This window comes from Polypterus senegalus, chromosome 2 (assembly GCF_016835505.1).
Source record: "Polypterus senegalus isolate Bchr_013 chromosome 2, ASM1683550v1, whole genome shotgun sequence".
Taxonomy (NCBI): domain Eukaryota; kingdom Metazoa; phylum Chordata; class Cladistia; order Polypteriformes; family Polypteridae; genus Polypterus; species Polypterus senegalus.
In genome coordinates, this window is record NC_053155.1 from 243,767,680 (window position 1) to 243,776,270 (window position 8,591).

The window sequence follows — 8,591 nt, forward strand, 5'->3', positions numbered from 1 at the left end:
AAAAAATTATATACAGTATACACACGTCTTGCCGTCATAGCTATGCCTATGTGTAACTTTCTGAAAATATTCACAGACCCGCGCTAAGATATAAACTCACGACACACACAACCTCATTTTATAAAGCACTTATCATGCTTTTTAGTCATGCATAGTTCAGCATAGCCGTAACTGTCTTAAAAACTCTATAAAGTAAAATATTCACTTATCCTGCATGTAAGACAAGTCCACGCAAGTGTGTCTCTTTTTATAAATCGGGGGAAATAAACTTTTTTTCACCACTAATAAAACCGCGTGCCAGACTTTGTGCCTGATGCTGGCCTTGGATTAATCATGTTCACAAATGAACGGATGTACTGAAAAGGCTGGGTCCTACACATGTTGGTTATGTTTATACAATGAAAGTCTGATTTAGAATAGTTTTCCCCAAAACTGCAGGATCAGGTTCTGATACCACATCCTGAAAATGTATGGATTGTTGTGGCTTATTCAAATGATCCTGATAAAGAAAATCCCAGCCACTGTTTATTAATACTGTTTTCATATTACACCCAGATTCAGCCTGAGCAAGCCTGAAATTTCCTTTCCTGGATTAATCAATCTGAGCTAAATGCGTACAACCTTGCTGTAAAGAAAATTTGATGCTAATCAGAAGCTTTTGCCTTGTGCATTATGTAGCATGCCAAAAGTACCTGGGGAATTAGAAGTTCTAGTGTATCATGTAAAGTCAGGGAAAAATATAGAAAGTCCTGCCCCAAAGCTTTGTCACTGTGGGCCTCCACTAAACTATCTGCATTTACTGGAAATTTTGCTCTTCAAGCAGTCTGATTTTTGTCAGGAGGAAGTTGGTGAGACACCCAGGAAAAACAAATGAAAGCCATAGTACTTACCATTTGATTATCTGAATACAGCTTAAGGTCCTCGCCACTGAGCTCCACACAGAATATTATTGCGGAGACCCCTTCAAAACAGTGAATCCATTTTTTCGTTCGGCGTGCTATCCACCAACGTCTACCAATTTGAATGTCAGCTCTTTAAAGGTAAACTTGTTTTCTACGATCCCAGTTGTCATGTCTCAGGACTGGAGAATGTTTTCAACGGTTGGGGATATAGTCAACCGCAGTGATGCGATCAAGGTTATTAAGATAGTAAGCAGCGTTATCCTCCAAGTGATATCCATTGGAGCGACAGAAGCACTCTTGGAAACCTGGGTCAACCCAGAGCATCTGCATGAACCCCTGCAGCTCTGGTGTGATCTCCCCTTTGCTCTCAGCAGGACCAGTCAGTGCAAACAGCTGGACAGCATCATAGGCTTGGTCAGGGTTGTGCAACTCAATTTTGAGGGTTTCCAGGGCTCTTATGATTCTTGTCAGGGAGTAAATGGCATTGCAGATGATCAAGGGCTTGCACTCCTTGCGGGCCTCCAAGTTAAAGCCACCACTGTGGATTATATTCATCTGCTTCACTATGGTACTTTTTCCTGAATTGCTAGTGCCAAGGAGAAGAAGCTTGATTTCACGGCATTGTCGATGACTCTCAGCGCGCAGGTATCGGTCGATTCTGCGAGAACGCCGAGTGGCCTCCTTTTACTCCGAGCTTTGACAACATCCCATGTTCCTCCTGAGAGAGAGTTAGAGAAAGAGAGAGAGTATGCGTGAAGGAGGCTGATGAAGCAGGGACATGTTTAGCTCTTCTGTAAGTGAGTGGACAGCCTTGAAAACAGGTGCTGCTTCCCAGTCATATACAATGCATTGCTGCTGCTGTCCTGTTCCTGACACACACAATAGCCTTCCAACTTGCTCGTAGCACAAGGTTGCCAGACTGCAGAGCTGTCACTTAGTGCTTCTTCTTTTGGCCAATGGCATAGCATTTTCACATCCACCAAGCAAACTGTAGCACATTCCTGTTAATGGAACGATTTGCCTCTCCTCTGCTGTTCCACTGGGAACAGAAAATCCCTCTCCCTCCACCTCTGCATGGTTACTTCATGTCCTCTGTTTTAAAGGTGAGGTGCACACGCTTATCCAGCCGGCTTCTGCTCACCTCCCTGTATGCCTGCAAGACAGGGAAGTGGCCGTTAGCACGGCGATCTGGTTGGTGTGGAGAGGTGATAGACACTTGACGGAGGCAACATACATGCATAACAACAGAGCAGGGAAATAATTTGTAAATATTAAAAAACATTGCTGGCGCCTTTTAGATAGATTTTTGCGTGACATAAATAAATAATTAAAAGCCACACCACAAGGCAGCTAGCCCTAGAAATATGACATTTGAATAACGGAAGTTCAGCAATGTTGTTCTTTTATTCATATATATTGAGTGCATGTCTTTTCAGAACCTAATGAAGCTAATTTCACAACTAGTCAATGAGTACAGTAACATACCCATCCCAGTCTGTGTATCGGATTAAAAGATTAACGCTCTGGCACTACACCTCAAGAGCTATGACACCTCTATTTGTAGTTTACAATCCTACAGTTGTACCATTTAGAACTAGGTATTAGGTAGACCAGTGGTGGTAAAGATACTCAGCAGAATGTTTGGTAAAATGAGCTTATTGTCAAGTAGTACAGTTACGAATGTGATTTGCAAGGGTGAGAAAAGAATGTTTTTGACAAAATTTCCATCAGAATTGCATTGAGCAGGAAGCAGTCTCAAAAGAAATCTGAGAAGGGTAGATAAAAATGTTCGATGCATCCCGATGTGGTAAAACAGGGGGCATCAGGTAATCACAGTACATGTCCTATTAGTGTGAATGAACTCCTGTAATTATATCCTCCAAAAGGACCAGTCTCCATCCTGGATTCACCCAGACTAACAGATGGAAGCAGTTATGGAAGTATAACTTGTGGCTCCCTTCTGTGGGCCCAGTCTTCACATCATTATTTTTTTACCTTTTTATTAATTTTATTACAATCCATACAAATCAATCAAGTTTTTACAAAAAGAAAAATTGAGTTAAGAACAAATCGATCCCCACCCTGAGAGAGAGAGCAAGCCAAACGGTGTGAAATTTAAGGCTTGTAAACATACCTAAATTAATAAATTCTCTGTGCTTTATGAACTTATTTAAAATATTACTGATTAGATCCTGCCATGTTTTGAAAAAGTCTGTACAGATCCTCTAACTGAGTATTTGATTTTTTCCAATTTCAAATAATATAACACATCAGTTTCCCACTGACTTAAAGAGGAGAGTTTGGGTTCTTCCAGTTTATCAGAATAAGTCTGTGTGCCAAAAGTGTAGTGAATGCAATCACAATTTGTTTGTCTTTCTCCACCTTAAACCCTCTGGAAGAACCCCAAACACAGCTGTTAATGGGTTAGGAGGGATTGTGAGTCCAAGGCTGTCTGAAGGTAATAAAAATTTTCATCCAGAATAATGTTAATTTGGTGCAGGCCCAGAACATGTGACCCAGTGAGGCTGGGGCTTGGTTTGCATCGTTGGATCATGCCCTGGAAACATTGTGGAGAGTTTTAGTCGAGACAGATGTGCTCGATATATAATTTGGAGTTGTATAAATGTATGCTTTGCACACATGGAGCTCGAGTGAATTCTCTGCATTGCTACTTTCCACTCCTTTTCTGATATATTAATTAAGAGATCTTTTCCCAGTGTCCTCTTGGATCTTTGAAAGGGAGGGATTGTAAAATGATTTTATATATTGTAGAGATGGAGTCTAAGTCCTTGAGATTGAGCAATATTTTTTCCAGCATGGATGAGGGTGCAAGATGAGGAAAATCTGGAAGGTTCTGTTTAACAAAGTTCCTGATTTGAAGATAGTGAAAGAAATGTGTAGCTGGAATGTTAAATTTGGAATGTAATTGTTCATAGGATGCAAAGACGTTGTCTATATAAAGATCTCTAAGCAAGTTAATTCCAAATTTTTCCAGATATTAAAACTGCATATGTTTGTGAAGGTTGAAAGAGGTAGTTCTCTTGCAGAGGTGCCACAGATAGAAGCTTCTCCGTCTTAAAATGCTTTCTACATTGGTTCCAGATTCTAAGTGAGTGGAGCACAATTGGGTTATTAGTATATTGCCGATAACGTGTGTTTATTGGAGCACAGAGCAAGGAATACAAAGAAGTACTGCAGGATTTTACTTCTATTGCGGACTAAGCCTGTGTATGTTCTTCTATTTGTGTCCAGGTTCTTATCGCCTGTATATTTGCTGCCCAGTAATAAAACTGGAAGTTAGGTAGAGCCATGCCGCCTTCTGCCTTTTGTCTTTGTAGGGTCGCTCTTTTGATGCGTGGATGTTTTGAATTCCAAATAAATGAGGTTATTGTTGAATCTAATTGCTTAAAGAATGATTTATTAATGTATATTGGATGTTTTGAAATAAAAAGGAGCTTAGGAAGAATATTCATCTTAACAGTGTTAATTCTTCCAGCTAGTGTGAGATGAAGGGTTGACCATCTATGCAAGTCTTGTTTAATTTTTTCCATGCACGCGAAATTTTGTTGATAAAGAGCTTTATGTTTACTTGTGATGTTTACCCTAGGTATTTAAACTGTTCTGCAATGATAAAAGGTAGGGTGTCTAATCTAATATTATATGCTTGAGAATTCACTGGAAAGAGTACACTTTTATTCAGATTAATTCTGAGACCAGAGATCTTTTGAAATTCTGTGAGTGCTGCTAAGACTGCAGGCACAGAATTTTCTGGGTCCGATATATACAGTACCATGTCATCTGCATATAATGAGATTTTCTGTTCCAGTCCTTCTCTGCTAATCCCCTTTATCTGATCAGTATTTCGACAATGTATTGCCAGTGGTTCAATGGCAATTGCAAACAGCAGCGTGACAAGGGCATCCTTGTCTAGTGCCACGTTCTAGTTTAAAGTAGTCTGAGCAAATGTTGTTGATGCAAACTGAAGCTTCTGGGTTAGTATACAGTAATTTAATCCATGCACAAATGTTCGGGCCAAACCCAAACTTCTCCAATGTAGTAAAAGGTATTTCCATTCAATCATGTCGAATGCTTTTTCTGCATCCAATGATAATAATATTTCTGGGGTGTTTGATTTAGTTGGTGAGTATATTACATTAAACAGGCGTGAAGATTTGAAGATAAGTGTCGGCCCCTAATAAATCCAGTTTGGTCTTGTGATATTACGAGGGAGCACTTTCTCCATCCTTCTAGCTATGATTTTAGAGAGTATTTTAACGTCGTTATTCAGAAGTGAAATTGGTCTGTATGATGCACATTGTAATAAGTCCTTATTTTGTTTTGGAAAAACAGTGATTAGTGCTTGGTGAAAGGTTTGAGGAAGAGATTGGTTATCTCTGGCTTCTGTAAATGTTGCTAATAGGAGGGAGCTAGCTGAGCGGAGAATTTCTTGTAAAATTCTGCAGGGTAGCCATCAGGGCCTGCTGCTTTCCACCTTGGAGTGACTTTATAGCATCTAGTAATTCTGATAATGCCAGAGGTTTATCAAGTTCCTCCACACTAAAGCGTCTATTTGTGGTATCTGTAATGTATCCAGAAATGCATTAGATTGTATTGTCTTCTTTAAACTCAGTAGTATATAAGGATTTATAGTAGTCTCTGAAAGTGTGCATTATATTATTGTGGTCGATGATTTTATCTCCGTTCGTTGGTGATTACGAGATTGCGTTGCACTTCTTGCTTGTGAATTTGTTGAGCTAAAAGCTTATTAGCTTTCTCTCCATGTTCATAGTAATGATGTCTGGATTTGTAAATTAGTTGTTCAGTTTCTTTAGTTGTCAAGAGGTTTAATTCTGAATGTAGAGCCTGCCTTTTCCTATCTAGAGTCTCGCTTGGTAGTCTGGCATGTTCTTCATCTATTTTAGTAATTTCTTTTTATCTCTGCTACTTTCTTGGCTTCGGATTTATTTCTGTGGGAAAGATATGAGATAATCTGTCCTCTTAAGAAGGCCTTAAGAGTTTCCCAGAGTATTCCTGCAGAGATCTTGGAGGATGTATTTGTCTCTAGAAAGAATTTGATTTGTTTGGATATAAATTCCGTACAATTCTCGTCAGCTAATAGAAGCGGTTGAGACGCCATCTGCGGGTGAGTGTATGGGGCTTAGTAATTTTAGCTCCAAGATCATAGGTGCATGGTCAGAAATAACAATAGCATCGTATTTGAAAGATTTAATCATAGGCAAGAAGTTATTGTCTATAAAGAAGTAATCAATCCTTGAGTAGCAATGATGAACTGGTAAATAGAAAGAATATGTTCTTGAATTTGGGTTTAAAACCTCCAGGGATCTGATAAGTTGTGATCAGTTATAAACTTTGTAATTATCTTTTGTGTTAGATGCGTTCCCCTGTGGAGAAGTCTTATCTAAAAGTGGATTTAGAACACAATTAAAGTCCCCAGCCATTATAACTTTATGAGTGTTCAGATTGGGAATGGATGCAAATAAATTTTGTATAAATTCCTTATCATCAACATTAGGTGCATAAACATTTATCAAAATCATTTTACAGTTAGATAAGTCTCCCATGACCATTACATATCTCCCTTCAGGATCCAATACTACATCTGATACTACAAATGGGACTGTTCTATGTAATAATTTCCTATTTCCCCTAGAATTGTTGCCATTTAGCTTATTATTACGTTGGTAGTTATAATTGTAAAGATTAAGACCATAGATTAGGTATAAATCAAGCCTGCTCTCTTTCTCTCCCCCCCTTAACCCCCACCCTCCCCTTTTGCCTCCAAAAGTGAGGCTATGAACCCACTTCACACAGTCCCAGTCCTCTGATATACCCAAACACAGAGCACATCCAAAGCAAAACAAGCCCCCACGCAGCGGCGTTTTAGGGCTAAAAGATAGAGTTATCTATTACCAATATAGTCTAAAAAAAATATGTGCACTTAAAATATACAGTATATAGTCTTCAGCAATCTTAGTGCATTAAGATAATACACCCAGACAATAAACCCGGGGTATAGTGTTAGCAATTTGTCCAGAATAAGCATAATAAATCTTAATGCAATAATAGCAATAACAATAAGCCAAGGGTTTGATGTTGAACAGTCTCGTTTAGGGTAGAGAAAAAATAATTACCTAAAAAAAACAAAGAAAAGAGAAAAAAAAAAAAAAGAAAAGAAAAAAGAAAAAGTAATTAAGCACAATAAAACATAAACAGATAGCGCCTTAATAATACTAAGTAATAGTGAGAATATATGATGATAAAAACCTGTATTTTAAACAAATAGATCAGACAGTAGATTATTAGTCCTTGCTATATCATTAACGTCCATGACTCACTATTATGTATCAGAATAGTCCCGGATTCAGCTTTCTTAATTCCTTTTCTGCTTTTTCCTTGCTAGCGAAGACATAGAATTGACCTTGCAATTCCACTTTCAGTTTGGCCGGATACAAGAGGCTGTATTTGACGTTGGCTTGCCATAACTGCTGTTTAATGTTGTAGATGGCTGCACGTTTAGTAGCTGTTGCTGGAGAGAAGTCAGGGAAGATACGAATGCGGTTATTTTCATATATAATATCTTGCTTGTTTCTGAGGAGTGCCATCACCTCTAGCTTAAATGATAATCTTTCAAAGCGAATAATAAAAGATCTGGGTCTAACGGAATTTGATCCGCGTACGCTGTAAGCCGCTGCTATCTCAGATTCTGCTTTAAAGTCCTCCCCGATTATTTTAGAGAAGAGTTCAGCTGCGAATTTCACAGGGTTTGGACTTTCTCGATTCTCAGGCAGACCTTCAATTCTGACATTATACCTTCTGCTTCCATCTTCCAAAGCAGCCACTCTGTCTCTGAGTTTTTTTATCTTTTTTTTTTCTTCGGCATGGAGAGCTAAATTTTCGGCTATTTCAATCCGAGTCGTGAATGTCTCCTTGAGATCCTCCAATTGATCAGTAAGCATGCTCAGTTAAGCCGAGTTTTACTGAATGTGTTCTTCAATTTTACCCTGCACCTGTCGCAGCTCCAGTTGCATTTCGTGTCGCAGCATTTCATTTGCCTGTTGCAGCATCAGCCGCTGCGTTTCGTTTGCTCGTTGCAACTCCTGCTTCAATTCCTGTCTCAGTTTTTCATGTGCCTTTGCCCTTGCTTTCTCATTTGCCTTCTCGCTTTTCTTTATATCTTGCATGAGCTGAGCGAACATCACCTGCAGTTTAGACATTTCAATTGTGCTTTCTTGTACCGTAGGTGAAGCGACAGGCTCTACTGTAGCTGGTGCCCCTGCTATTCCCGGCTTGCGTGGAGAAATTGAAGCCGCGGACTGCAAGGCCTTTTCCAATTTCATGGGGTTCTTCTACCAATCGGTGAGCTATCGAGATCTACACTCACGATCGTACATTCGCTCTCAGCCGGCGACGATGTAGCGGACTGTGGTCCTGAGGAGTCTGTACTTTCGCCCATCTGATCCAGGTCTGTCTCTGAAAGGCCATATCTTGAACTAGGGCTTGTTGATCTTAGCTTGGGTGCAAGCTTTAGTTTTCGATTCTTTCGAACTCCCTTTCTTGTTGGCCATGTTTATATATGCTTACATATACTGTAGCAGTCTCCTTGGGTTGAATAGATACAGGATATCTCGGGTTAATAAGCAAATAATATGAAAAATAACACCACTGCTA

At 39.4% G+C, this 8,591-nt stretch overlaps 1 pseudogene; it reads right to left on the reverse strand.

The window, feature by feature from the left end:
• Positions 1 to 815: 815 nt before the first annotated feature.
• Positions 816 to 1,613, reverse strand: LOC120524473 (annotated as a pseudogene).
• Positions 1,614 to 8,591: the final 6,978 nt, after the last annotated feature.